Source organism: Choloepus didactylus, chromosome 6 (assembly GCF_015220235.1).
Source record: "Choloepus didactylus isolate mChoDid1 chromosome 6, mChoDid1.pri, whole genome shotgun sequence".
Classification (NCBI taxonomy): Eukaryota; Metazoa; Chordata; class Mammalia; order Pilosa; family Megalonychidae; genus Choloepus; species Choloepus didactylus.
The window spans coordinates 19,457,690-19,480,272 of NC_051312.1; the positions used below are offsets into that span (position 1 = coordinate 19,457,690).

At 38.0% G+C, this 22,583-nt stretch overlaps 1 pseudogene; it reads right to left on the reverse strand.

Annotated features, from left to right (window-relative positions):
* Positions 1-206: 206 nt before the first annotated feature.
* Positions 207-22,321, reverse strand: LOC119536658 (annotated as a pseudogene).
* Positions 22,322-22,583: the final 262 nt, after the last annotated feature.

Genomic DNA, 22,583 nt, shown 5'->3' on the forward strand with positions numbered 1-22,583 from the left:
AATTTGAGACCAGCAAGTACTATGTGACCATCACTGATGCCCCAGGACACAGAGACTTTATTAAAAACACAATTACAGGCACATCTCAGACTGACTGTGCTGTCCTGATTGTTGCTGCTGGTGTTGGTGAATTTGAAGCTGGTATCTCCAAGAATGGGCAGACCCGTGAGCATGCCCTTCCGGCTTACACACTGAGTGTGAAACAACTAATTGTCGGTGTTAACAAAACAGATTCCACTGAGCCACCCTACAGCCAGAAGAGATATGAGGAAGTTGTTAAGGAAGTCAGCACCTACATTAAGAAAATTGGCTACAGACCTGTCATAGTAGCATTTGTGCCAATTTCTGGTTGGAATGGTGACAACATGCTGGAGCCAAGTGCTAACATGCCTTGGTTCAAGGGATGGAAAGTCACCTGTAAGGATGGCAGTGCCAATGGAACCACACTGCTTGAAGCTCTGGATTGCATCCTGCCACCCACTTGTCCAACTGACAAACCCTTGCGTCTGCCTCTTCAGGATGTCTACAAAATTGGTGGTGTTGGTACTGTCCCTGTGGGCCAAGTGGAGACTCTTGTTCTCAAACTGGGTATGGTGGTCACCTTTGCTCCAGTCAATGTTACAACTGAAGTCAAGTCTGTTGAGATGCACCATGAAGCACTGAGTGAAGCTCTTCCTGGGGACAATGTGGGCTTCAACGTCAAGAACGTGTCTATAAAAGATGTTCGTCATGGCAATGTGGCTGGTGACAGCAAAAATGATCCATCAATGGAAGCAGCTGGCTTCACTGCTCAGGTGATTTTCCTGAACCATCCAGGCCAAATCAGTGCTGACTATGCACCTGTGCTGGATTGTCACACAGCTCACATTGCTTGCAAGTTTGCTGAACTGAAGGAGAAGATTGATCATTGTTCTGGTAAGAAGTTGGAAGATGGCCTCAAATTCCTGAAATCTGGTGATGCTGCCATCATTGATATGGTTCCTGGCAAGCCCATGTGTGTTGAGAGCTTCTCTGATTATCCTTCGCAGGGTTGTTTTGCTGTTCGGGATATGAGACAGACAGTTGCTGTGGGTGTCATTAAGGCAGTGGACAAGAAAGCTGCTGGAGCTGGTAAGGTCACCAAGTCTGCCCAGAAAGCTCAGAGGGCTAAATGAATATTACCTATAACACCTGCCACCCCAGTCTTAATCGGTGGTGGAAGAATGGTCTCAGAACTGTTTGTCTCAATTGGCCATTTAAGTTTAATAGTAAAAGACTGGTTAATGATAACAATGCATCGTAAAACTTTCAAAAGGAAAGGAATGTTTTGTGGACCATTTGTTTTTGTATGGCAGTTTCAAGTAATTAGTTTTTAAAATCAGTACTTTTTAAATGGAAACAATGACCAAAAATCTGTCCCAGAATTTTGAGACCCATTAAAACAAAGTTTAATGAGAACCTGTGTCTTCTTTTGGAAAGTCAGCCTTGAATCGCTTAGGCACAAGACAAGTGCTCATAACCTATTTCTGGTGTTTCATCTGCTGAAATTTGATAATATGATAGTTCAGGTTTAACAGTTTTTTAGGACAAATTGAGGGTTTTTTTCACCTGCTAATTGGAGGGATTATCACTTAAGTTGATTCAAGTACTTAGTAAAAAACTGGGAGTAGTTTGGTGGCAAGCTTAGAATGGAAAAGTAAAGGGTAATTTGTAATGTTCATAAGCTACCTTAGAAGGCCAAGTTCTGTTACAGAGGCATGTGTTGCATATAGAATTTTAATTGTATGTAGCTATGTCTATATCAATATTGAGTAAATGAGTTTATTGTATCTAGGAAAAATAAAAGAACTAGAAGTTTAAAAAAAAGATACTACAAGAAAAGAAAAGTATAGACCAATATCCCTTATCAATATAGATGCAAAAATCTTCAACAAACTACTGGCAAACTGAACCCAGTAGCACATCAAAAGAATTATGCACCATGATCAACTGGGATTTATCCCAACTATGCAAGGGTGGTTCAACATAAGAAAAACAGTAAATGCATACACAACATTAACCGAATGGAGGAAAAAACACATGCTTATCTCAATTGATGCAGAAAAGGCATTTGACAAAATCCAGCACCCCTTCTGGATAAAAACAATTAGAAAACTGGGAATAGAAGAGAACTTCCTCAAGATGACAAAAAGCATATGCAGAAAATCCACAGCTAACATCATACTCAGTGGTGAAAGACTAAAGCTTTCCCTCTAAGATCAGGAACAAGACAAGGATGCCTGCTGTCACCATTGTCATTCAACATTGCACTGGAACTTCTAGCTAGAGCAATCAGGCAAGGGAAGAAATATAGCACATCCAAATAGAGAAAGAAGAAGTGAAACTTTCCCTACTTGTGGGTGATATGTTTCTATACACAGAAAATCCTAAAAAATACACAAAAAAGGTAGTGGAACTATTAAATAAATTCAGCAAAGTAACAAGGTACAAGATCAACATACAAAAATCAGTAGTGTTTCTATACACTAATAATGAACAATCTGAAGAAGAAATTAAGAAAAAAATTCCATTTACAATAGCAACTAAAAGAATCAAATATCTAGAAATTAATCTAACCAAGGATATAAAGGACTTGTACACAGAAAACTACAAAACATTGTTAAAAGAAATCAAGACCTAAATAAGTGGAAGGATATTCCATATTCATAAATTGAAAGACTAAATAGTGTGAAGATGTCAATTCTAACCATAGTGATTTATAGAGTCAATGCAATCCCAACCAAAATGCCAACAGCCTTCTTTGGAGAAATGGAAAAGCAAATAATCAAATTTATATGGAAAGCTTTAGGACTCTGAATAGCCAAAGCCATCTTGAAAAGAAGAACAATGTTGGAGGACTCATACTTCCCAATCGTAAAACCTATTACAAAACTGGAGTAATCAAAACAGCATGGTACTGGCACAAGGACAGATATATAGACCAATGTAATAAAGTTTAGAGTTCAGGAATCAACTTTCATATTTATGGCCAACTGATTTTTGACAAGAGTTTCACATCCACCCAGTTGGGAAAGAAAAGTCTCTTCAACAAATGGTGCTGGGAAAACCGGATATCCATATGAAAAAGAATGAAAGTAGACCCCTACCTCACACCATATACAAAATCAACTCAAGAGCCTGTGGAGAATGCAGGGGTATTCGCCTACCCCACCTCCATGGTTGCTAACATGACCACAGACATAGGGGACTGGTGGTTTGATGGGTTGAGCCCTCTACCATAAGTTTTACCCTTGGGAAGACGGTTGCTGCAAAGGAGAGGCTAGGCCTCCCTGTATTTGTGCCTAAGAGTCTCCTCCTGAATGCCTCTTTGTTGCTCAGATGTGGCCCTCTCTCTCTGGCTAAGCCAACTTGAAAGGTGAAATCACTGCCCTCCCCCCTACGTGGGATCAGACACCCAGGGAAGTGAATCTCCCTGGCAACGTGGAATATGACTCCCAGGGAGGAATGTAGACCTGGCACCGTGGGACGGAGAACATCTTCTTGACCAAAAGGGGGATGTGAAAGGAAATGAAATAAGCTTCAGTGGCAGAGAGATTCCAAAAGGAGCCGAGAGGTCACTCTGGTGGGCACTCTTATGCACACTTTAGACAACCCTTTTTAGGTTCTAAAGAATTGGGGTAGCTGGTGGTGGATACCTGAAACTATCAAACTACAACCCAGAACCCATGAATCTCGAAGACAGTTGTATAAAAATGTAGCTTATGAGGGGTGACAATGGGATTGGGAAAGCCATAAGGACCAAACACCACTTTGTCTAGTTTATGGATGGATGTGTAGAAAAGTAGGGGAGGGAAACAGACAGACAAAGGTACCCAGTGTTCTTTTTTACTTCAATTGCTCTTTTTCACTCTAATTATTATTCTTGTTATTTTTGTGTGTGTGCTAATGAAGGTGTCAGGGATTGATTTAGGTGATGAATGTACAACTATGTAATGGTACTGTAAACAATCGAAAGTACAATTTGTTTTGTATGACTGCGTGGTATGTGAATATATCTCAATAAAATGATGATTTAAAAAAAAAAAAAAAAATCAACTCAAGATGGATCAAAGATGTAAATATAAGAACCCAAACTATAAAAAATTCTAGAAGAAAACATAGGGAAACATCTTCAGGACCTTGTTTTAAGCAATGGTTTATTAGACTTTACACCCAAAGCACAAGCAATGAAAGAAAAAATAGATAAATGGGACCTCATTAAAATTAAGAACTTTTGTACATCAAAAGACTTGATCATGAAAGTTTAAAGACAACCTATTTAATGGGAGAAGATATTTGGGAACAACATAAACAGTAAGGGTTTAATACCCAAAATATATAAAGAAATCCTACAACTCGACAATAAAAAGAAAAGCAATCTAATTTTAAAATGGGCAAAAGACTTGAATAGACATTTCTACAAAGAAGAAATACAAATATCAAAAAGCACATGAAAAATTCTTAACATCACTAGCTATTGGGGAAATGCAAATCAAAACCACATTGAGATACCATTTCACATCCAGTAGAATGGTTACTATTTTAAAAATGTGAAATTAAAAATGTTGGAGAGGATGTGGAGAAATAGGAACGCTCATTCATTGTTAGTGGGAATATAAAATGGTGCAGCCATTGTGGAAGACAATTTGACAGTTCCTCAGAAAGTTAAGAATAGAATCACCATATGACCCAGCAATCCCACTTCTGGGTATATACCCAAACGATATGAAAGCAGAGACTCAAACAGATATTTCCACACCAATGGTCATAGCACCATTATTCACAATTGCCAAAAGATGGAAGCAACCCAAGTGTCAGTCAACCGATGAATGCATAAACAAAATGTGATATATACATGCAACAGACTATTATTCAGTCATTGAAAACAATGAAATTCTGATACATGTGACAACATGGATGAAATGTGAGGACATGTAGAGTGAAATAAGCCAGACACAAAAGGATATTGTATGATCTCATGGATATGAAATAATTAGAACAAGCAAATTCATAGAGTCAGAATCTAGAATATAGGCTACCAGGGGATGAGGTAGGGATAGAGAATAGGAAGTTAAGGCTTAAAATGAACAGGGATCCTACATGGAATGACAGAAATGTTTTGGTAATGGATGGTAGTGATGGTAGCACAACATTGTGAATGTATTTAACAGTACTGAATTATATATTCAAATGTGGTTAAAACATGTAATTTTAGTTTGTATATGTTACTAGAATAAAAATTTTAAAAAAAAGTCATAGGACTACAACACACACAATGAACCCTAACTATGGACTACAGTTAATAGTACAATTATAAAAATATTCTTTCATGAATTGTAACAAATGTACTACACTAATGTAAGTTGTTAATAATAGAGTGGTATATGGGAACTCTCTTTTTTATGTATGATTTTTCTGTAAACTTATCACTTCTCTAATAAATAAATATATATATTTATTCACTTAAATGAGGCAGGATTTGAATAGAAATTTCTCCAAAGTAGATATTCAAATTGCCAAAAAGTATATTAAAAGATGGTAAACGTCATTAGACAGTAGAGAAATGCAAATAAAACCAAAATGAGATGCCACCAAGATGGCTATTATTTTAAAAACTGAAAATAAGTTTTGGCAAGAATGCAGAGAAATAAGAACACTCATCATTGTTGGTGGAAATATAAAATGGTGAAGGCACTGTGGACAACAGTTGGGTGGTTCCTCAAAAGTTAAACACAGAGCTGCCATATGACCTAACGATTCCACTTCTAGGCATATACCCAAAAGAACTGAAAGCAGGGACTCAGGTACTTGTACAGCAATGTTCATAGTAGCATTATTCACAATAGCCAAATGTAGAAGTAATGTGTCCATCAACAGATGAATGGGTAAACAAAATGTAATCCATCCATATAGTAAAATATCATTCAGTCATAGTTAGAGCTGGCACATGCTACAACGTGTATGAAACTTGAAGTCGTGATGCTGAATGAAACAATCCAGACACAAAAGACCATATATTATATGATTTCCCTTATATGAAATACTTAGAAAAAGGAAATTCATAGAGAGAGAAAGCAGAGGCAGGAGGGGAGAATGGGAGTTATTCTAAATAAGCATGAGTTTGGGTTTGTGATAATGAAAATTGTCTGGAAATAGTAGTATAAGTTACATAGTATTGTCAATGTACTTAGAGTCAAAGAATGTTCAGTTAAAATAATTTTCATGTTATGTATATTTTACCACAAGGAAGAGTAAATCAATTATTTTTTAAAAAAGAAATGCATTCACAGATGGTGTTCCAGTTTGCTAATGCTGTCATTTTGCAAAACATCAGAAATGATTTGGCTTTTATAAAGGGGGTTTATTCAGTTACAAAGTTTATAGTCTGAAAGACATGAAAATGTCCTAAGACATCAACAGTAGGGTACCTTCACTGGAGAACACCGCTGGCATCTGGGAAACCTCTGTTAGCTGGGAAGGCACATGGTTGGTGCCTGCTTGCTCGTGGGTTACATTTCAAAATGGCATTCTCCCAGGACATTTCTCTTTAGGTGCCTGGGTGTATTCTCTTACTTTCTCTCAGGCAAACTCTAGAGTAGCAAAAGTCTATTTTCAATGGCCGCCTTCAAAATGTCTCTCTTGATTGCAGCCAACATCAGGTGTCCACAACTCCAAACATGTCTAAGCATCAGTGTCAGCAAACGTCTGGGCCTGTGTGGCTGTCTTTTAAAGTACTCCAGGAATTGAATCAAGACCCACCCTGAATGGGCGGGGTCCACATCTCCTTGGACACAATCCAATCAAACGTATCACCTACAGTGGTGTGGGTCACATCTCCATGGAAACACACTATTGAAGGATTCCAACCTAATCAACACTAATATGTCTGCCCCCACAAGACTGCATTAAAGAACATGGCTTTTTCTGGGGGACATAATATATCCAAACTGGCACAGATGGTAAAATTGTTTAAAAAGTAAGGAATGATTTATGCAAAATTGGGATAGTGCTTACCTCTTGTGGAAAGGGAAGGGAATGAAAATTAGGAAGATGCACACAGGAGCCATCTAAGATCACGCTACTCGACCTGTGGTCTGAGGCCAACAACATCTGCATCACTGGCAGCTTATTAGAGATGCAGAATTTCCAGCTTTTCCCAAACCTATGGGCAGAATCTACATTCTAAATGATCCTTGAGTGATTCATAAGCGCAATAAAAGTATTCATAAAATTCTAAGATGTATAGTGCATGCATGGTTGTTTATTGTAATAAAATTCTTTAATTTGTATAGGTCTGTTCTGGTTTACCGGGGCTGCCATGACAAAGCACCGCACGACTGGGTGGCTTAAAACAACAGGAATTTATTGTATCATAGTTCTGGAGGACAGAAATTTGAAATCAAGATGTCACAGGTCCATGCTTTCTCTGAAGTCTGTGGGGTTCTGACTGGGTTGCCAGTAATCGTGGAATAACTCAGTCTCTGACTCTGTCCCCTGGTCATCTTCTCTCCATCTGCTCTGTCTCTCTACTGACTGTGTCTAAATTTCCTGTGCTTATAAGGACACCATTCATATTGGATTACAGCCCACCTAATCCAGTTTGACCTCATTTTAAATAATATCTTCAAAGATCCTATTCACACTATGTTCACATTCACAGGATCTGAAGTTAGGACTTGAACAGTTCTTTTGGGGGGACACAAGCAAACCCATATATTTTTACATGGTGAATGTATTTCACAAGTTAACATTTTTAAAATATATAATTTTAATCAAGTTTTTAAAATATTTTAAATGTATGTATGAAGACAAAGTTGAAGACCACAAAGTTGACAAAGCTGAAACCAAATGCAGATATTTAGACTCAAAACCAATGCCACTAAACCATGCTTCTCCCAAGACAATAAATGAACTGAATCCAATGAATTTATCCATTTCTAATGATCATGCTGCAATTGGGTAGACCAGAAGCCACAATAAAAATAAACTATCAGAGGCGGGGCAAGATGGCAGACTGGTGAGCTGTATGTTTTAGTTACTCCTCCAGGAAAGTAGGTAAAAAGCCAGGAACTGCGTGGACTGGACACCACAGAGCAATCTGTCTTTGGGCATACTTCATACAACACTCATGAAAACGTGGAACTGCTGAGATCAGCGAAATCTGTAAGTTTTTGCGGCCAGGGGACCCGCGCCCCTCCCTGCCAGGCTCAGTCCCGGGGGAGGAGGGGCTGTCAGCTCCAGGAAGGAGAAGGGAGAATTGCAGTGGCTGCTCTTACCGGAAACTCATTCTACTGATTCAAACTCCAACCATAGATAGACTGAGGCCAGACACCAGAGACTCTGAGAGCAGCCAGCCCAGCAGAGAGGAGACAGGCATAGAAAAAAAACAACACGAAAAACTCCAAAATAAAAGCAGAGGATTTTTGGAGTTCTGGTGAACACAGAAAGGGGAAGGGCGGAGACCAGGCCTTGAGGCGCATTTGCAAATCCCGAAGCAAGGCTGATCTCTCTGCCCTGGGCACCTTTCCTTAATGGCCCTGGTTGCTTTGTCTATTAGCATTTCAATAACCCATTAGATCTCTGAGGAGGGCCGTTTTTTTTTTTTTTTTTTTTTTTTTTTTTTTTTTTTTTAATCCTTTTTGCTTTTTCTAAAACAATTACTCTAAGAAGCTCAATACAGAAAGCTTCAAAGAATTGAAATTTGGGCACGTCAAGTCAAGAGCAGAACTAAGAGAGCTCTGAGACAAAAGGCAATAATCCAGTGGCTGAGAAAATTCACTAAACAACACAACTTCCCAAGAAAAGGGGGGTGTCCGCTCACAGCCACCATCCTGGTGGACAGGAAACACTCCTGCCCATCGCCAGCCCCATAGCCCAGAGCTGCCCCAGACAACCCAGTGTGACGGAAGTGCTTCAAATAACAGGCACACACCACAAAACTGGGCGTGGACATTAGCCTACCCTGCAACCTCAGCTGAATGTCCCAGAGCTGGGAAGGGGGAGCAGTGTGAATTAACAGAGCCCCATTCAGCCATCATTTGAGCAGACTGGGAGCCTCCCAACACAGCCCAGCAGCCCAGAACTGCCCTGGGGGGACGGCACTCACCTGCGACATAGCACAGTCATCCCTCAACAGAGGACCCGGGGTGCACAGCCTGGAAGAGGGGCCCACTTGCAAGTCTCAGGAGCCATACGCCAATACCAAAGACTTGTGGGTCAGTGGCAGAGACAAACTGTGGCAGGACTGAACTGAAGGATTAGACTATTGCGGTAGCTTTAAAACTCTAGGATCATCAGGGAGATTTGATTGTTAGGGCCACCCCCCCTCCCCGACTGCCCAGAAACACGCCCCACATACAGGGCAGGCAACACCAACTACACACGCAAGCTTGGGACACCAATTGGGCCCCACAAGACTCACTCCCCCACTCACCAAAAAGGCTAAGCAGGGGAGATCTGGCTTGTGGAGAACGGGTGGCTCGTGGACGCCACCTGCTGGTTAGTTAGAGAAAGTGTACTCCACGAAGCTGTAGATCTGATAAATTAGAGATAAGGACTTCAACTGGTCTACAAACCCTAAAAGAACCCTATCAAGGTCAGCAAATGCCACGAGGCCAAAAACAACAGAAAATTATAAAGCATATGAAAAAACCAGACGATATGGATAACCCAAGCCCAAGCACCCAAATCAAAAGACCAGAAGAGACACACCTAGAGCAGCTACTCAAAGAACTAAAGATGAACAATGAGACCCTAGTACGGGATATGAAGGAAATCAAGAAGACCCTAGAAGAGCATAAAGAAGACATTGCAAGACTAAATAAAAAAATGGATGATCTTATGGAAATTAAAGAAACTGTTGACCAAATTAAAAAGATTCTGGACACTCATAGTACAAGACTAGAGGAAGTTGAACAACGAATCAGTGACCTGGAAGATGACAGAATGGAAAATGAAAACATAAAAGAAAGAATGGGGAAAAAAATTGAAAAACTCGAAATGGACCTCAGGGATATGATAGATAATATGAAACGTCCGAATATAAGACTCATTGGTGTCCCAGAAGGGGAAGAAAAGGGTAAAGGTCTAGGAAGAGTATTCAAAGAAATTGTTGGGGAAAACTTCCCAAATCTTCTAAACAACATAAATACACAAATCATAAATGCTCAGCGAACTCCAAATAGAATAAATCCAAAAAAACCCACTCCGAGACATATACTGATCACACTGTCAAACATAGAAGAGAAGGAGCAAGTTCTCAAAGCAGCAAGAGAAAAGCAATTCACCACATACAAAGGAAACAGCATAAGACTAAGTAGTGACTACTCAGCAGCCACCATGGAGGCGAGAAGGCAGTGGCACGATATATTTAAAATTCTGAGTGAGAGGAATTTCCAGCCAAGAATACTTTATCCAGCAAAGCTCTCCTTCAAATTTGAGGGAGAGCTTAAATTTTTCACAGACAAAGAAATGCTGAGAGAATTTGCTAACAAGAGACCTGCCCTACTGGAGATACTAAAGGGAGCCCTACAGACAGAGAAACAAAGACAGGACAGAGAGACTTGGAGAAAGGTTCAGTACTAAAGAGATTCGGTATGGGTACAATAAAGGATATTAATAGAGAGAGGGAAAAATATGGCAAACATAATCCAAAGGATAAGATGGCCGATTCAAGAAATGCCTTCACGGTTTTAACATTGAATGTAAATGGATTAAACTCCCCAATTAAAAGATATAGATTCGCAGAATGGATCAAAAAAAATGAACCATCAATATGTTGCATACAAGAGACTCATCTTAGACACAGGGACACAAAGAAACTGAAAGTGAAAGGATGGAAAAAAATATTTCATGCAAGCTACAGCCAAAAGAAAGCAGGTGTAGCAATATTAATCTCAGATAAAATAGACTTCAAATGCAGGGATGTTTTGAGAGACAAAGAAGGCCACTACATACTAATAAAAGGGGCAATTCAGCAAGAAGAAATAACAATCGTAAATGTCTATGCACCCAATCAAGGTGCCACAAAATACATGAGAGAAACATTGGCAAAACTAAAGGAAGCAATTGATGTTTCCACAATAATTGTGGGAGACTTCAACACATCACTCTCTCCTATAGATAGATCAACCAGACAGAAGACCAATAAGGAAATTGAAAACCTAAACAATCTGATAAATGAATTAGATTTAACAGACATCTACAGGACATTACATCCCAAATCAACAGGATACACATACTTTTCTAGTGCTCACGGAACTTTCTCCAGAATAGATCATATGCTGGGACATAAAACAAGCCTCAATAAATTTAAAAAGATTGAAATTATTCAAAGCACATTCTCTGACCACAATGGAATACAATTAGAAGTCAATAACCATCAGAGACTTAGAAAATTCACAAATACCTGGAGGTTAAACAACACACTCCTAAACAATCAGTGGGTTAAAGAAGAAATAGCAAGAGAAATTGCTAAATATATAGAGACGAATGAAAATGAGAACACAACATACCAAAACCTATGGGATGCAGCAAAAGCAGTGCTAAGGGGGAAATTTATAGCACTAAACGCATATATTAAAAAGGAAGAAAGAGCCAAAATCAAAGAACTAATGGATCAACTGAAGAAGCTAGAAAATGAACAGCAAACCAATCCTAAACCAAGTACAAGAAAAGAAATAACAAGGATTAAAGCAGAAATAAATGACATAAAGAACAAAAAAACAATAGAAAGGATAAATATCACCAAAAGTTGGTTCTTTGAGAAGATCAACAAGATTGACAAGCCCCTAGCTAGACTGACAAAATCAAAAAGAGAGAAGACCCATATAAACAAAATAATGAATGAAAAAGGTGACATAACTGCAGATCCTGAAGAAATTAAAAAAATTATAAGAGGATATTATGAACAACTGTATGGCAACAAACTGGATAATGTAGAAGAAATGGACAATTTCCTGGAAACATATGAACAACCTAGACTGACCAGAGAAGAAATAGACCTCAACCAACCCATCACAAGCAAAGAGATCCAATCAGTCATCAAAAATCTTCCCACAAATAAATGCCCAGGGCCAGATGGCTTCACAGGGGAATTCTACCAAACTTTCCAGAAAGAACTGACACCAATCTTACTCAAACTCTTTCAAAACATTGAAAAAAATGGAACACTACCTAACTCATTTTATGAAGCTAACATCAATCTAATACCAAAACCAGGCAAAGATGCTACAAAAAAGGAAAACTACCGGCCAATCTCCCTAATGAATATAGATGCAAAAATCCTCAACAAAATACTTGCAAATCGAATCCAAAGACACATTAAAAAAATCATACACCATGACCAAGTGGGGTTCATTCCAGGCATGCAAGGATGGTTCAACATAAGAAAAAACAATCAATGTATTACAACACATTAAAAACTCAAAAGGGAAAAATCAATTGATCATCTCAATAGATGCTGAAAAAGCATTTGACAAAATCCAACATCCGTTTTTGATAAAAACACTTCAAAAGGTAGGAATTGAAGGAAACTTCCTCAACATGATAAAGAGCATATATGAAAAACCCACAGCCAGCATAGTACTCAATGGTGAGAGACTGAAAGCCTTCCCTCTAAGATCAGGAACAAGACAAGGATGCCCGCTGTCACCACTCTTATTCAACATTGTGCTGGAAGTGCTAGCCAGGGCAATCCGGCAAGACAAAGAAATAAAAGGCATCCAAACTGGAAAAGAAGAAGTAAAACTGTCATTGTTTGCAGATGATATGATCTTATATCTAGAAAACCCTGAGAAATCAACGATACACCTACTAGAGCTAATAAACAAATTTAGCAAAGTAGCGGGATACAAGATTAATGCACATAAGTCAGTAATGTTTCTATATGCTAGAAATGAACAAACTGAAGAGACACTCAAGAAAAAGATACCATTTTCAATAGCAACTAAAAAAATCAAGTACCTAGGAATAAACTTAACCAAAGATGTAAAAGACCTATACAAAGAAAACTACATAACTCTACTAAAAGAAATAGAAGGGGACCTTAAAAGATGGAAAAATATTCCATGTTCATGGATAGGAAGGCTAAATGTCATTAAGATGTCAATTCTACCCAAACTCATCTACAGATTCAATGCAATCCCAATCAAAATTCCAACAACCTACTTTGCAGACTTGGAAAAGCTAGTTATCAAATTTATTTGGAAAGGGAAGATGCCTCGAATTGCTAAAGACACTTTAAAAAAGAAAAACGAAGTGGGAGGACTTACACTCCCTGACTTTGAAGCTTATTATAAAGCCACAGTTGCCAAAACAGCATGGTACTGGCACAAAGATAGACATATAGATCAATGGAATCGAATTGAGAATTCAGAGATAGACCCTCAGATCTATGGCCGACTGATCTTTGATAAGGCCCCCAAAGTCACCGAACTGAGCCATAATGGTCTTTTCAACAAATGGGGCTGGGAGAGTTGGATATCCATATCCAAAAGAATGAAAGAGGACCCCTACCTCACCCCCTACACAAAAATTAACTCAAAATGGACCAAAGATCTCAATATAAAAGAAAGTACCATTAAACTCCTAGAAGATAATGTAGGAAAACATCTTCAAGACCTTGTATTAGGAGGCCACTTCCTAGACTTTACACCCAAAGCACAAGCAACAAAAGAGAAAATAGATAAATGGGAACTCCTCAAGCTTAGAAGTTTCTGCACCTCAAAGGAATTTCTCAAAAAGGTAAAGAGGCAGCCAACTCAATGGGAAAAAATTTTTGGAAACCATGTATCTGACAAAAGACTGATATCTTGCATATACAAAGAAATCCTACAACTCAATGACAATAGTACAGACAGCCCAATTATAAAATGGGCAAAAGATATGAAAAGACAGTTCTCTGAAGAGGAAATACAAATGGCCAAGAAACACATGAAAAAATGTTCAGCTTCACTAGCTATTAGAGAGATGCAAATTAAGACCACAATGAGATACCATCTAACACCGGTTAGAATGGCTGCCATTAAACAAACAGGAAACTACAAATGCTGGAGGGGATGTGGAGAAATTGGAACTCTTATTCATTGTTGGTGGGACTGTATAATGGTTCAGCCACTCTGGAAGTCAGTCTGGCGGTTCCTTAGAAAACTAGAGATAGAGCTACCATTCGATCCAGCGATTGCACTTCTCGGGATATACCCGGAAGATCGGAAAGCAGTGACACGAACAGATATCTGCACGCCAATGTTCATAGCAGCATTATTCACAATTGCCAAGAGATGGAAACAACCCAAATGTCCATCAACAGATGAGTGGATAAATAAAATGTGGTATATACACACGATGGAATACTACGCGGCAGTAAGAAGGAACGATCTGGTGAAACATATGACAACATGGATGAACCTTGAAGACATAATGCTGAGCGAAATAAGCCAGGCACAAAAAGAGAAATATTATATGCTACCACTAATGTGAACTTTGAAAAATGTAAAACAAATGGTTTATAATGTAGAATGTAGGGGAACTAGCAGTAGAGAGCAATTAAGGAAGGGGGAACAATAATCCAAGAAGAACAGATAAGCTATTTAACGTTCTGGGGATGCCCAGAAATGACTATGGTCTGTTAATTTCTGATGGATGTAGTAGGAACAAGTTCACTGAAATGTTGCTATAGTATGTAACTTTCTTGGGGTAAAGTAGGAACATGTTGGAAGTTAAGCAGTTATCTTAGGTTAGTTGTCTTGTTCTTACTCCCTTGCTATGGTCTCTTTGAAATGTTCTTTTATTGTATGTTTGTTTTCTTTTTAACTTTTTTTTTCATACAGTTGATTTGAAAAAAGAAGGGAAAGTTAAAAAAAAGAAAAAAAGAAAAAAGACAAACAAGGAAAAAAAAAAAAAAAAAAAAAACGATGTAGTGCCCCCTTGAGGAGCTTGTGGAGAATGCAGGGGTATTCGCCTACCCCACCTCCATGGTTGCTAACATGACCACAGACATAGGGAACTGGTGGTTTGATGGGTTGAGCCCTCTACCATAAGTTTTACCCTTGGGAAGACGGTTGCTGCAAAGGAGAGGCTAGGCCTCCCTGTATTTGTGCCTAAGAGTCTCCTCCTGAATGCCTCTTTGTTGCTCAGATGTGGCCCTCTCTCTCTGGCTAAGCCAACTTGAAAGGTGAAATCACTGCCCTCCCCCCTACGTGGGATCAGACACCCAGGGAAGTGAATCTCCCTGACAACGTGGAATATGACTCCCGGGGAGGAATGTAGACCCAGCATCGTGGGATGGAGAACATCTTCTTGACCAAAAGGGGGATGTGAAAGGAAATGAAATAAGCTTCAGTGGCAGAGAGATTCCAAAACGAGCCGAGAGATCACTCTGGTGGGCACTCTTACGCACACTTTAGACAACCTTTTTTAGGTTCTAAAGAATTGGGGTAGCTGGTGGTGGATACCTGAAACTATTAAACTACAACCCAGAACCCATGAATCTCGAAGACAGTTGTATAAAAATGTAGCTTATGAGGGGTGACAGTGGGATTGGGAATGCCATAAGGACCAAACTCCACTTTGTCTAGTTTATGGGTCGATGTGTAGAAAAGTAGGGGAAGCAAACAAACAGACAAAGGTACCTAGTGTTCTTTTTTACTTCAATTGCTCTTTTTCACTCTAATTATTATTCTTGTTATTTTTGTGTGTGTGCTAATGAAGGTGTCAGGGATTGATTTAGGTGATGAATGTACAACTATATAATGGTACTGTAAACAATCGAAAGTACAATTTGTTTTGTATGACTGCGTGGTATGTGAATATATCTCAATAAAATGATGATTAAAAAATAAAAAAAAATAAAAAAAAAAAAATAAACTATCAGAAATTTCAGTGGCTTGACCACTTTTATTTGGATATTCTGGGAGGGAAGAAGGGGTGATTGAAAAGTTTTCCCAATAAGACAATCACTGACTTTAAGACATACTGCTTTCCTGGGAAATGTTTTGTAATGTTGAATGCCTGAATTTGAACGTTATACTTAACATGTTTTATTTGCAGGATAGATGGGGAGAGGGGAATCCACTCCAGAGAACTGAAAAAAATTATAAAGTCCCTAAATGTGATATAAATGTTTAATTTGATTTTACATCTGAATGATACGCTTTGGATACATGAATAATTAAAATATTAAAGACAGATTATACTTTAAATATTGACAATCACATATAATTTTCTGGTCTAACTTTGCAATTCACAATCCTTGTTCATTCAATTTACTTGAACTGATATTTGGTAGAGAGACATTAATTTTAATGTTGGAAATAATGATCTGCTAATACTAAATATGTAAATGATAGAGCAGGAGATTGTGTAACTGTGAAAATGTCTTTTCCATGTTCTTGAAAAATCTGTAAAAGGAAAAGTTAAACACCAATTGTCTTCCTTGATAAAGGAATCTGTAACAAGCTAACTCACTGTCAACAGCTTGTTGGACTATGAACTTCCCTCTGAAAAGTGTTATTTGATGCTGATGCTCAGTCCATTTAGAATGGATGATAATCAAAACCCCAAATTCACCTGTACAGGAAATGTGACTCTGTTTTATTTTTCTCGGCAAGTTGTCTTTTGAGTCCCTTATCTGCCACATGGCAGGAACACTCTTTGTCAATTCATGTCAATCTCAATCAGTTCAGCAGCCTCCCCACTTCCCCACACATAACCATACACAGACTCCTTCCCTTTCCCAGGAATAACCCATCCTTATTCCTGGACATTGCCTGGTCTTTGCTATGGTCTACTCATGCTGATATTTACTGTGACAACCTTATTCCCATTATGGTCTCCAACTGCTCAATCATGAAGATCAGGGTCACGTCTTCATGTCCCACCAAGGAGCTTCTCTAGGCTCTCAGCTCCTCCTTCCTCCCTCTCAGAGGGCATCAGGCACATTCTCCCACTCTCCTGTGCTGCTCTGGGCCTGTGAGGAGGTTGTTTCAGCCCCTCTGACCGTCCCTGCCATACAGGTATTTGTTCTCAGTTGTTCTTGGACTTTGCAGAGGTGTGGAAGCTCCAGCTGGTAGACCACGGGTTTCCTTCCTAGGGATTCATCAGCCTGTAAGCTTAGTTTTCTGACTTTTCATCTTCCAAGCCCAGGGAATTTTTATCTAGTTTTTCAGAGAAAGGAAGGTGCTCTAAAAACTGGCTCTGACTGATCACATATTCTTATATGCCTGTAGTTAAGGCATAAGTTTATGCCCTGGGTTATTGGCAGTTCTACCTTTTGAAGTTCAAAAGCTTTTTATCACAAAAGTTTTATCTCTGCCTTGAATTTCAAAAGCATACTTTAAACCTCAAAAGCCAGGAATTGACTTTTTTGGTATCCATACTATGTTGCAACAACCCAACCCTGAGGCATGGCTGCTAAAAGATATCTAATATGAATGAGGAAGGACCACTGGGTGAAAAGAAATAATATCAGGAAACAAAAAATCCATTAGTATATCAAAATATTATTCTACTTCACATAATTGTAAAGATCCACTCATTTGCGCCATCACTACTCCTAACCTTTTAGACACAAACTTTGGCAGTGTAGTTACGGAAATCTGTACATGTGTTTTAAATTTTGTTGTCTTCCAATACAGCAGTCAGACTTGCTTAATTTCAATGAGCATCAAATTTACTGTTTTTGGCATGCCAAATGATATCTTCCTTGTTCCAACTGTAAAATCATTAACATCAACACTTTTTATTTTTCCATTTTCCACTATACTTTTGTAAAATTAAGGCAAATATGCAATAAAATGTTCAAGTAATTGCACAAACACTGTCCTATTAAGATGGCAACAGTGTCAAATGAAACTATTGGCTAGCAGACAGCAGTTCCATGAGCTAACTTAAAATAGTTATTTGTCCACTGAAATGCAAGAGTCAATTTGGTATAGGAAGGTGGTTTAGAGATGTTGTTGCATAGGATATGAAAGTGCCAGTCATGCAAAAGTCAATGATTATTTTGATTCATTCACTTTTGTTCACCCTCACCTAACTTCACATCTCTAAATATAAACAATCACAACACTTTTATTTGTAATAGCTTTATTAAGATAAAATTCACATACCATTCACCCATTTTGTATATTTAATGATTTTTAGTTTATTCACAGAGTTGTGCAACCACCACCACAATTAATTTTAGAACATTGTCATCATCCCAGAAAGGAACTCCATGCCCCTTAGCCATAACCTGCCAATTCCCCTGTGCCTCCCCAGTGATAGACAATCTACTTTCTGCCTCTATAGATTTGCCTACCGTGACTTTCGTATATACAGAATCATACACTATGTGGTCTTTTGTGACTGGCTTCTTTCACTTACTATGTTTTTGAGGTTCATCCACATTGTAGCACGTATTAGTACTTCATTCCTTTTTATAGCTGAACAATATTCCATTCTATGGATATACCACCTTTTATTTATCCATTCATCAGTTGCTGGACATTTGGGTTGATTCTACATTTTGCCCACTGTGAATAATGCTGCTATGAATATTGGTGTCCATTTTTTTGTGTGAATATATATTTTCAATTCCCTTGGGAACTGAAGTAGAATTCCTGGGTCATGTGGTAAAATTCTGTGTTTAACCTTTTGAGGAACTACCAGCCTGTTTTCCAAACTGGCTTCACTATTTTACAGTCCCACCGGTAATGTATGAGCTGCTTCAACTTCTCCAAATCCTTATCAACACTTGTTAGTATGTCTTTTTCATTATAAACATCCTAGTGGGTGTGAAGTGGTATCTGATTGTGGTTTTGATTTGCATAGCTGAGAACTAATGTTGTTGTATGTCTTTGTATGTGCTTTTTAAAAAAATTACTTCATCACATAAAAAAATTCCAAAGGAAACAAAGCAAAGCAATGGGAAAAACAAATATCCTGAAATAACTTCATTCATGTGCGTGGGCTTTCGACCATTTGTATATTTTCTTTGGAGTCTATTCAGATGCTTTGCCCATTATTTAACTGTGTTATTTATCTTTTGATTATTTAGTTGTATATTTTCCTTACACAAGTTCTTCATCAGATATATTTGTAAATATTTTCTTCTATTCAATGGGTTTTAATTTTCTTGAAAATGTCCTTTAATGCACAAAAGTTTTTAATTTTAATGAAGTCCAATTTATCTATTCTTTCTTTTGTTGCTTGTGCTTTGGGTGTAAAGTCTAAGAATCCGTTGTCTAATACAAGGTCCTGAAGATTTTCCCCATGTTTTCTTCTAAGATTTTTATTCTCTCATATTTAGGCATTCATTCTGAGTTAATTTTTGTATGTGGTGTGAGGTAGGGGTCCACTTCCATTCTTTTGCACATGGATATCCAGTTTTCCCAGTACCATTTGTTGAGGTGACCATTCTTTCCCCATTGAGTGAACTTGGCACCTTTGTCAGAAATCAGTTGGCCATAAGATGTGGATTTATTTCTGGACTCCCAATTCTATTCCCCTGGTCTATATGTCTATTCTATGCCAGTATCACACTATTTTGAATACTGTAACATTGCAACAAGTTTGAAATCAGGAAGTGTGAGACCTCCAAATTTATTATTCTTTTTCAAGATTATTTTGGCTATTCTGGATCCCTTGAATTCCCATATGAACTTTAGGACCAGCTTCTCAATTTCTGCAAACAAACCCTTGAGATTTTGATAGGTGTTGCATTGAATCTGTGGATCAATTTAGGTAGTATTGCCATCTTAAAAATATTAAATTTTCTGATCCATGAACTTAGGATGTCTTTCATTTTATTTAGATCCTCATTAATTTCTTTCAACAATATTTTGTAGGTTTCAAAGTACAAGCTTTATACTCCTTATGTTAAATTTATTTCTAATTGGTTTATTATTTTTTTTAATTTTTGTTAGAGAAATTGTGGGTTTACAGAACAATCAGGCATAAAACACAGGATTCTTATACACCTGTCCACTACCAACACTTGCATTGGTGAGGAAAATTTGTTAAAATTGATGATAGTACTCTTTTTTTGTAATTCTATTTTTTTAACAGTAGTTACATTTGCTACAACTGATGAAAGATTATCAAAGTGTCCATAGTTTATGTAGGGTATTTTTCCCATATTCCCAACCTCTTATTATTGTTATTATTATCATTCATGTCTTTATTTTATTACTCATCTACCTACACATTGGATAAAAGGAGTGTCAGTCACAAAGTTTTTACAATCACACAGTCACAAAATAAAGGCTATATAGTTATACAATCATTATCAAAGATCAAGGCTACTGAATTACAGTTCAACAATTTCAGGTATTTCCTTCTGACTATTCTAGTACACTAGAAACTAAAAAGAAATATCCATATAATGAGTCAGCAGTCATAATCATTTGTTAAATCCAAACTTCTCAGTTACAACTCCTCCCTCTCATTTGATCCTTCTCTCAGTCTTCAGGGATATCTGGGAATGACCATTCTAAATTCTTTGTGCTGAAAAGGGGTGTCAACATTATGGGGTGGAGGAATGAAACCTGTTGATGTTTTTAGAGAGACTGATACCTCAGGGTTTCAGGGCTTCTCTGGCATAGGAGCCATCTGGAGGATTTAAGTTTCTGAAAAAACAAACGTAATAGATAAAACTTATAGAGTCTTAGAAAGAGCCCAGGGTATTCTTTAGGGTTTCCAGGAATACTGTTTGTTGGGGCTTGGCATACTGTGGCAATTTGCAATATCTGGCTGAATCTTGCATCAGAGTAACCTCCAGAAAGACCTCTTGACTCTCTTTGAAGTCTCTCAGCCATTGAAACTTTATATTGTTTCATTTCTCTTCCCCTTTTTTTGTCAAGAAGGCATCATCAATCCTATGGTGCTGGGTCCGGGCTCATCCCTGGGAGTCATGTCCCAATTGCCAAGGAGATTTAAACCCCTGGGAGTCATGTCCCACATAGGTGGGAAGGCAGTGAGTTTGTTTGCAGAGTTTGGCTTAGAGAGAGAGGCCACATCTGAGCAACAAAAAAGGTTCTCTGGGGGAGACTCTTAGGCATAATTATAAGTAGGCTTAGCTTCACCATTACAGAAATGTTTCATGGGTTTATTTTTTTGATGCTGTTGTGGGTTGAATTGTGTCCCCTGAAAAGACATGTTCAAGTCCTAATCCCCGGTCCCATGAATGTGAACTTATAAACATGATCTTTGAAGATGTTACTAGTTAAGACAAGGCCAAACTGATGTCCTTATAAAGAGAAGAAATGTGGACACAAGAAGGGGAGAAGTAGAAAAGGGAGAAAAGATAGTCATATGACAGAGGCAGAAATGAGGTATGCCACTGTGTTAGAAATTGCAGAAAGGTGTAATGTATAGATCAAACCAACATGAACCATAAGCAGATGGCTGCCCTGCACAATAGCAGGTGCCAGCCTGTCTACAAGGGAATGAGGACCAAAGATACGTGTAACATAGGAAGTCACTGAAGCCTAACAGAGCTTACCCAGGAGTTTCGATAATAGTTAATAGATCATCTGTGTCTCTGCCAAGGGGTAGGCAACCATTTCCTCCCACCCCCACCCTCACCCCCCGCAGACATGCTGGTGAAACTGAGATAAGGAAGTCTTTGTGATCATCCCAAGGAATTAGCCCTTCCTTGAGACGTGCAGCAAAACATTTCTACTCCTGGACAAATTACCATAAATACTGACCCGAGTCCCAGTCATTGGAGAACATATTTTGAATGATTTCAATCTTTTTAAATTTATTGAGGCCTGTTTTATGTTCATTATTGGAAGTGGCATCTGAATTCTCCAACTATCACTGTTGAATTGCCTATCTCTCCCTTCATTTCTGTCAGCTTTTGCTTCATGCATTTTGGGGCTCTCTTGTTAGGTGCATATATGCTTATAATTGTTATATTTTCCTGATGGATTTGCCCTTTTAACATTATAAAATGCCCCTTTTTCCTCTAATAAAATTTTTTAGTCCATTTCATCTGATATTTGTATATTCACTCCATATTCATCTGTTCATTTTTCTTCATTTTTTTTTTCTTTCTGTTCTTTGGATATCATAATCTTTATCACTCTATCTTCAGGTTTGCTAACTCTTCCTTCTGCCAATTCAATTCTACTGTCGAGTTCTTCTAATAAATTTTTATTCCAGTTATTGTACTTTTCAACACCATAAATTCCATTTGACTTTTTTATGATTTCTATCTTTATTGATATTCTCAATTTAATGACACAGTGCCATCATACCTTCCTTTTACTTCTTTAAACATGATTTCCTTTAGTTCTTCGAACATACAGTCAATTCTCATTATTCACAGTAGCTATATTCTGTAAAGTTGCTGCAAATGTTGAATTAGTGAATACTGAACCACTGCTACTGAGGGAAATGCAAGGTTAAATTCCTGTGAGTATGTAGTTATTTTAAGTCATTTGTTTCTCTTATTCCTTTGTTTGGGTTTTGTTTGAAAAAAAATTTTTTTATTGTTTGTTTAATTTTTTGATAAAGTTAAAAAAAATTAAAAATTTAAAAAAAAATTTCCTGTGAGTCTCTAGTTACATTTTCATGGACCA